The sequence below is a fragment of the Panthera uncia genome, chromosome C2 (assembly GCF_023721935.1).
Source record: "Panthera uncia isolate 11264 chromosome C2, Puncia_PCG_1.0, whole genome shotgun sequence".
NCBI lineage: Eukaryota > Metazoa > Chordata > Mammalia > Carnivora > Felidae > Panthera > Panthera uncia.
The window spans coordinates 108,945,770-108,954,238 of NC_064810.1; the positions used below are offsets into that span (position 1 = coordinate 108,945,770).

General features: G+C 36.7%; 1 long non-coding RNA gene across 1 annotated transcript in view; it reads right to left on the reverse strand.

The window, feature by feature from the left end:
- Positions 1 to 8,200, reverse strand: part of LOC125921240 (uncharacterized) — a 21,865-nt gene extending 13,665 nt beyond the window's left edge. The window contains exon 1 of the long non-coding RNA XR_007457351.1: positions 8,011 to 8,200. This is a non-coding gene — a long non-coding RNA (uncharacterized LOC125921240). The remainder of the gene's footprint in view (positions 1 to 8,010) is intronic.
- Between the last annotated feature and the right edge of the window lie 269 nt (positions 8,201 to 8,469).

An 8,469-nucleotide genomic window follows, 5' to 3' on the forward strand; every position in this document is an offset into this window, starting at 1 on the left:
CTTTCTTTCTTTCTTTCTTTCTTTCTTTCTTTCTTTCTTTCTTTCTTCTCCTCCTCCTCCTCCTCCTCCTCCTCCTCCTTCTTCTTCGTCTTCTGGTGGTATCTTTTTCTGGATTTGGCAACAGGGTAATTCTAGTCTTGTAGAATGTATTTAGAAGTTTTCCTTCCTCTTCTATTTTTTGGAATAGTTTGAGTAGAATAGGTAGTAAATCTTTTTTAAATGTCTGGTAGAATTCACCTGTGACTCCATCTGGTCCTGGATTTTTATTTCTTGGTAGTTTTTTTTCCTACCAATTCAATTTTGTTGCTTGTAATCAGTCTGTTCAGATTTTCTATTTCTTTATGGTTCACTTTTGGAAGAGTGTATGTTTCTGGGAATTTAGCCATTTCTTCTAGGATTTCCAGTTTGTTGGTGTATAATTTTTATAGTATTATAATCCTTTTTATTTCTGTGGTATCAGTTGTTACTTCTCTGTCATTTCTGATTTTATTTGTTTGGATTCTTTTTTTCTTGATGACTCTGGCTAAGGGTTTGACAATTTTGTTTAAAAGAACCAGCTCTTGGTTTCACTGATTTTTTTATTATTATTTTTAGTCATTTTTATGTCATTTATTGCTGCTCTGATCTGCATTATTTCCTTTCTTCTACTCACCTTGCCTCTGTTTGCTTTTCTTTTTCTAGTTACTTTAGGTGTAAAGCTAGATTATTCACTTGAGCTTTTCCTTATTTCTTGAGATAGGACTATATCATCACACATTTCCCTTTTAGAACTGCTTTTGCTGTGTCCCAAAGATTTTGGACCATTGTGTTTTCATTTTCATTTGTCTCCATGTATTTAAAAAAAATTTTTTGATTGCTTCATTGACCCACTGCTTGTTTAGTGTTATGTTGTTTATCCACATATCTGTGTGTTTTCAGGTTTATCTTGTGATTTCTAGTTTCATACTGTTGTAATTGGAAAAGATGCATGGTATTATTTCAATCTTCTTAAATTTACTGGGGCTTGTTTTATGGCTGATATGTAATCTACTCTGGAGAATGTTCTATGTGCACTTGAAAAGTATGTATTTTATTGTTTATAGATGAAATGTTCTGTATATATTATGTCCATCTGGTCTACTGTGTCACTCAAAGACGTTTCCTTATTGATTCTGAGTGGATGATACATCCATTAATATAAGTGGAGTGTTAAAGTCCCTTACTATTACTGTGCTGCCATCACTTTTTTTCCTTTATTTTCATTAATATTTACTTTATGTATTCAGCCATTCCAGTGTTGGGTATATAGATGTTTATAATTGTTATATCCTACTGTTGGATTAATTTCTTTATCATTATGTAGTGTCCTTCTTTATCTCTCATTACAGTCTTTGTTTTAAAGTGTATTTTGTCTGATATAAGTATTGCTATCTTAGCTTTTTTTTTCCCACTTCCATTTGCATGGTGAATGTCTCTTCATCCCTTCACTTTCAGTCTGTACATGTCTTTTGGTGAGTCTTGTGTAGGCAGCATATAGATGGGTCTTTTTTTTTTTTTTTAATCCATCACACCACCCTATGTCTCTTTATGGAGTGTAGAGTCTATTTACATTCAAAGTCATCAATAAAGATGATCAGTAATAGGTATGTACTTCCTGCCATTTTAAATTTTCTTTCTCCTTGTTTTTGTAATTTTTCTTTGTTTCTCTCTTCTCTTCATCTCTTTGTGATTGTAGAGTTTCTCTAGTGTTATGTTTGGCTTTCTTTCTCTTTATTTTTTTGTTTTTTTTAAATTTTTTTTAACGTTTATTAATTTTTGAGACAGAGCATGAACAGGGGAGGGTCAGAGAGAGAGGGAGACACAGAATGTGAAACAGGCTCCAGGCTCTGAGCGGTCAGCACAGAGACTGATGCAGGGCTCGAACTCACGGACCGCGAGATCATGACCTGAGATGAAGTCGGATGCTTAACCAACTAAGCCACCCAGGCGCCCCTCTTTATTTTTTTGTGAATCCATCAAAAATTTTGTGGACATTTTGGGTTTGTGGTGACCATACACTTCATATGTAACATCCTAAGTAAATAGCAGTCTATATTAATTTAATGGTCTTTTAAGTTCAAATTTATTCTGAAAAAAAAAAGAAAAGAAAAAACTTTCCTTTTCCACCCATTTCTTCCCTTTTTACTTTATGCTCCATGTTTTATGTGTATATAGGCAAATTTTACATATTTTTATTTATAATTTTCATATGTCTAATCATGGTCATTTCTTTTCCTTTTTCAGAAGTCTCTTTATTATTTCTCATATCCTGGTTTAGTAGTGATAAACTCTTTTATCTTTTGTTTGTCTGGGAAATGCTTTATGTCTCCTTCAAATCTGAATGGTAATGTTGCCAGATAGAGCATTACTGGTTGTATATATTTTCCTTCCAGCACTTTGAATATATATTGCCACTCCCTTGTGGCCTGAAAAGATTCTGCTAAAAAATCAGCTGATAACCTTATAAGTTTTATTTTGCAAGTAACTTTTTGTTTCTCTTGCTTATTTTAAGATTCTCTTTTTATCTTTAACCTTTGATATTTTAGTTAAGTGTAATGATGTGGCCCTCCTTGAGTTCATCTTGTTTGGGACACTATGATTCTTGGACGTGGATGTCCATATCCTTCTTAGTTAAGGGAAGTTTTCAGTGGTTATTCATTCAAATAAGTTTTCTATTCCTTTCTCTTTTTCTTCTGGGACACCCGTAATGTTAATGTTAGCTTGATGTTATCCAAGAGATCTCTTAATCTGTCCACATATTTTTAAAAATCTTCTCTTTTTGCTGTTCATTTTGTGTGCTTTCAATTACCCTGTCTTCTAGATCACTAATACATTCTTCTGCATCATCTAATCTATTGCTGATTCTCTCTAGTGTGTTTTGTTAATGTTATTTATTTATTTCGAGAGAGAGAGTGAGAGGGCATGAGCAGGGGAGGGACAGGGGGAGGGGGAAGGGAGAGTTTCCCAAGCAGGCTCCATGCTCAGTGCAGAAGCTGACTTGGGGCTCAGTCTCACAACCATGAGACCATGACCTGAGCCAAAATCAAGAATTGGAGGCTTAACCGACTGAGCCACCCAGGCACCTCTGTCTAGTTTTTTTTTGTTTTTTTTGTTTTGTTTTGTTTTTTTTTTTTAATTCCAGTTACTGTATTCAACTCTGATTGCCTCTTTTAATGCTTTCTATATCTTTATTGAAGGTCTCCATGAGTTCTTCTACTTTTCATCCCAATGAGTATTTTTATGATCATTACTTTAAATTTTTGATCAGGCATATTGCTTCTATTTAATTTAGTTCTTTTATGAGTATTTTTTTTTCTTGTTCTTTTGGAGCATATTCCTCTGTCTCCATGTTTTGCTTGCTTTCTGTGTTTGTTTCTATGTATTAGGTAGAATGACTACTTCTCCTAAATTTGAAGGAGTAGTCTTGTGTATGATGTCCCCTATGCAAGCTATGTGTGCTTGGTTCTTTTGCTGGTTGACTAGCGGGAGTGTGGCTGTATATGTTAGTTACTCTTTTTTAAACTGTGGCTTTTACAGAAAGAAGAAAAGAGAACAGTAATGCTAAAATAAAATAAAGAAAAAAAGGAAAAAAAAGAAAAACAAAAGAACAAAAATAAAAACAAAATAAGACAAATTTTAAAAATTAAATGAAATTCAAAAGTTTTTTAATTAAAAAAAAGTGGCTTATTCTCTGTGACCTAGTACCACAGAAGCTGCCATGGGCTTTCAGACCCTGGGCTCACTGAAGTCACAAACTAGCTGTGGGATGAACCAGACCAACCCGTTATGGTGTCCAGACTCTTCTGTCCTAGGCTTTTAATGTTGAGTGGAAACATAAACCATGTCATTCTCCAGTCCTTTTGACTTGGATAGTGTTCCTGCAGCTTCATATCCATTTGGTGGACTTGTAGTGTTGTCTTATTGATAGCCTGGTTGCTCTTTTAAACCACAGCTTAATTTCTGTGCCCAAGGACAGAGGGATCTGTTCTTGGTACCCCAGTGCTATCCTTCCCCACTGCAGTTCACAGTTGAGGGTGGGGCTTCCCTTTGTTATATGTCTCTGTCTTTCTTGCTGTTCTATGAATGGTTGTTCCGAAACTGTTCAGTCAGCCCTCAGTTTTTCAGGAGGATTTGGTCTATTAATAGGTGTAATTTAGTGTGTGCCATGAAGAGGGCTGGTCTGGTTCTATATCACAGTCTTGGACCACACAAACTCCTAAAACTAAAGTTGTCTTTTTTTTATATATATTAAAGCCTCATTGTTACAGATTTTAGAGTTGAAAAAAAGGGTGGAAAGAAAGCTATTGTTAATTGGCTATCCACCTGTGCCAGGTATTCTTCGTATGTTATTTAAGCATTCCAACAGTCTTGCAGCTCAGGAATTACATTGAGTTCACTGAGGTTCAGGCAGATTGAGTATCTGACCATGAGTCACCCATCTGAGAAGTGATGGATTTGGGTCTCAGGTGTAGACTTCTCTGATTTCCAAGTCCAAGCACATTCCACCCCCATCCAATCACCAGCTCTATGTTGCCAGTGCAGCAATTCATTAGAGGATGGCTTTTTTTTAAAAATTGCTAAAAACTTCATCTTACTTGATATTTAGACTATTTTCTTAGCTTCTAACTCATCTCAAGAATTCGTCTCCCCATCCAATTGTTCCATTCTCAATTTAGGGTCTCATCATCTCTTACCTGGATTGTTGCAATACCACTGTAACTTGTCTTCTTGAGTCTAGTTTTGTGCACTCCAGTATATTATCCATGTTAAAATATTAAACGCAAAGACCTGGTTATTAATCCTCATTGAAAACCTTCCATGGCCCTTCATCACCAGTGAGATAAAGTCAGAATTCCTCAGTGAATATTTATTTCACAATCTAGCTCCTGACTTAAATATTCATCAATCAAGATAATTTCTTACACTGTTTGTTCCAGACATACAGAATTTCCCTAAACCCACCATCCTTTTCCATGCCCCCTAGGATGTTCATGTTTCCCCCAATCCACTCCCATCTTACCTGGGAAATGTTTATTTATCTTTCAACTTTCTGCTCAAAAATTTTCCTTCCATTGAAGTCTTCCCTGTCCTGTTTGAATTCTTTTATGCCAAAATCATTATTTCTGTTTGTAAGAGCAATATTTTGCTGAAGTTATCTCTTTGCATTTTGCCTCCTAACAGATTTTGGACTCTGCAAGTGGAGACTGTGTCTGTATGTTCAATAACTATTTATACACAAATCTACTAAAACCTTGAGAGTCCATTCCCCTTTTCCAAGCAAATACTTTCTCAATACAGTACTGGTACACTACACAAACCCCACCAACAAGAATTAAGGACATTTCACTCACACCTCTCCTGTTATGAAGGAAAAAGACAATGAGTTTTGGGAGCAACAGACATTTGGAACTGATTGAACAAACCCCAAAATTTCAGGCAACTAATGGTGTCTCTCCTTGAGCATTCAGATCTCTTGCAACATGAGCTTTCTTGTCTCTATTGACCCTATGGCAATATTGACAAACTAAGAAATGTAAATAGTAAAATGGAAAGGTAAGAAGCAAGCAATGGACATAAACACTAGATAAGCCCTAGATAGGATAATTATATCCTCATTTCTTCAATAGAAAATTGGATTGCCTATATTTTCTAAGCAGATATAAAAATTGCATCAGAACTAACACTTGGTTCCATATGACATTGTCATACCCACAGGTGCCCCAGAGAACCCTCTGGCCACCAATGCCTCCTAACTAGTTTTCACATTTGTAGCCTCAAGCCTGTGCTAATACAGGAGCCACTAGCTACATGTGGCTATTTAAATGTAAATTTAAATTAATTAAATTATAATTTTTTTAAAAATTAAGTTCCTCTGTCACACTAAACACACTGATGTGCTCAACAGACACAAGTGGCTACTGTATTGAATGGCACAGATGTAGAACATTTCTATCATTGAATAAATGTTTACAGGAAAGCTCTGTAAGCATTTCTATTTGCCCTGGACATCCCCACTAAGCTAAGCTCATTCATGAATAATTTTATGATATCATGTCTTTGCTTAGAAACTTCTGACAGGTTTTCTTACTGCACCAGAACAATGCTTCCCAAAATTTAATGTACATTTATATTACTTGGAGATATTATTAAAATGCAGTCTCTAACTCAATAGGGCTGAGGTGACCCCAAGGTTTTGCATTTTAATTCTCAGCTCCTGGGTGATGCCAATTGTGTTCCTTTGTCACCTGCATTTTAAAATTCTCCATTCTTTCACCAGCCCTAGCTGATGTTCATTGGCTTCTAGAATGCTTCTTTGATCCAGCAGCTAAGTTTCTCAGTAGTTCCAACTGATAACATTGCTCACTCGTGCTCTCTTCCTACATTCATCCAGGCCCTTCACCTTCAGGAAGGCTCTCCCTAGTAGTTCAGGCTTGCCCAGTCACCTCTATATGGATGGCTCTCAAAGGTCAATGTGCACAGGGGTTACCTCAAGGGAGCTTGATAACTACTCAAACACTACTGCAGGAGACTCCAGTCATTAGGTTTGAGATGGGCCCAAGAACCACTTATTAATGGGCTGTAGGTGATTCTAATAACAGTATTTCCCTAACCAAACTGAGAAATGTTGTCTTAGTATATTTATCTATATAACTGATTTTGATACTTAAAAAAACTTACACATGGGGGCATCTGTATGGCTCACTTAGTTGAGCTTCTGACTGAATTCAGCTCAGGTCATGATATCATAGTTCATGAGTTTATGCCCCACATTGGGCTCACTGCTGTCAGCACAGAGCCCACTTCGGATCTTCTTCCCCACCCCCCCACCCCACCCCCCAGCTCCTCCTCTGTTCATGTGTTCTCTCTCAAAAATAAAAATAAACATTGAAAATTAAAAAAAAAAAACTTACACATGATCTTACACTGATACACAATTGCTTATAGTGTTTTTGACTCAATCTATTTAAGTCTAAAAAATGTCTAGAGCTGTGGACTTCAACACTGATCACTTATTGGATCCCTTGGGGGAGATTTTAAAATCCTCATGCAGAGACACTTTCCCCAAAATCCTGATTTAAGTGGTAAGGGGGTATGCATTCTTTTGTTTTTCAAAGCTCTGTATTAATTTCCTGGGGCTGTTGTAACAGAGTACCACACATTAAGTGATTTAAGACAGACATTCATTCTCTCATAGTTCTGGAGATCAGAAGTCCTAAATCAAGGTGTTGGCAAGGCCAGGCTTCCTCTGAAGCCTCTAGAAAAGAATCTGTTGCATGCTTTTCTCCTAGCTTCTGCTAGTTGATGGCAGTCCTTGGCATTCCTTGGTTTATAGCTGCATCACTCTACTTTCTGCCCTTTTCCTGCATAGTCTTCTTCCCTGGGGAGACTGTTTCCAAATAAAGGTCACATTCACAGGCATCTGGAGTTAGGACTTCTACATTTCTTTTTATGGGTCAAATTCAACCTGTAAGCTCCTTAAGTTATTCTAATATGCAGCCAGGTTTTAGGAACTATAGGTCATTAAGCACACATCAGAATCACCTGCAGGGCTTGATAATACAAGGATTGCTCAATCCAACCTCAAGATTTAGTAGGGCTGGGTTGGGCCCAACAATTTTCTTTTTTTGAACAAGTGTCAAAAACACTGGTGTAGGAGAAAGGGAAATGAAATAGATTTATATCTCTCCTGTCCTTAGAGAAGCATCATAGGTATCACCTGTGAGCTTAGGAGAAATGTAGAATTTTGAGCCCACCCCAGACTACTGAATCAGAGATGGCATTTTCACAAGATTCCCAAGTAATTTGTCCATTAAATTGTTACAAGCACTGTTGTATATATTAAAAATAAAATTATTCTTAAATGGATGGTTAAAGTAGCAAGGGATGGGTAAAGTAATAAATTAATGAATAATGAAGCGAGTCCTCAGTGACCTATCTCCTAGGAGACAGAAAGTAGGCCTTAGAAATCTATTGACCAGGAAGTTGTCTTACCAACCGTGAAGAGAATGGTTTGTTACCATAGTGGCTACAAGGAATCTGCCTTTTGGTTCTTCAGCAATTGAGTGTTCTCTGCTTATTTGGCCTTTTCCAGGCTTTACCAAGAAGTTCCATACTCCTCCTCCCCAATGACCTCATATTAACATTTTGTGGCTTCACTATCAGCACTTTGTTATTTGTGCCAAAGTCTGAAATAGGAGGCTGGCTGGAATACAGAGAAGCACAGCACAGTGTAGATTTAGTGATGAACTGGCTCTGGGCCAAAAGGGTAGCAGGTAAGTTTCAGAGTTTCAGCTGAAAAAGAAAGAAAGTCTTTTAGAAAGCTTAGAGCCAAGTCAAAACATGCCATATATGATTTTCTTTTGGCAGATATACTGTAAAATAAGAGTAGACCAAATTCCCCAGGTAATAGTAATTGACCTATAAATGTCATTATTGATAGATTGTGTTTCT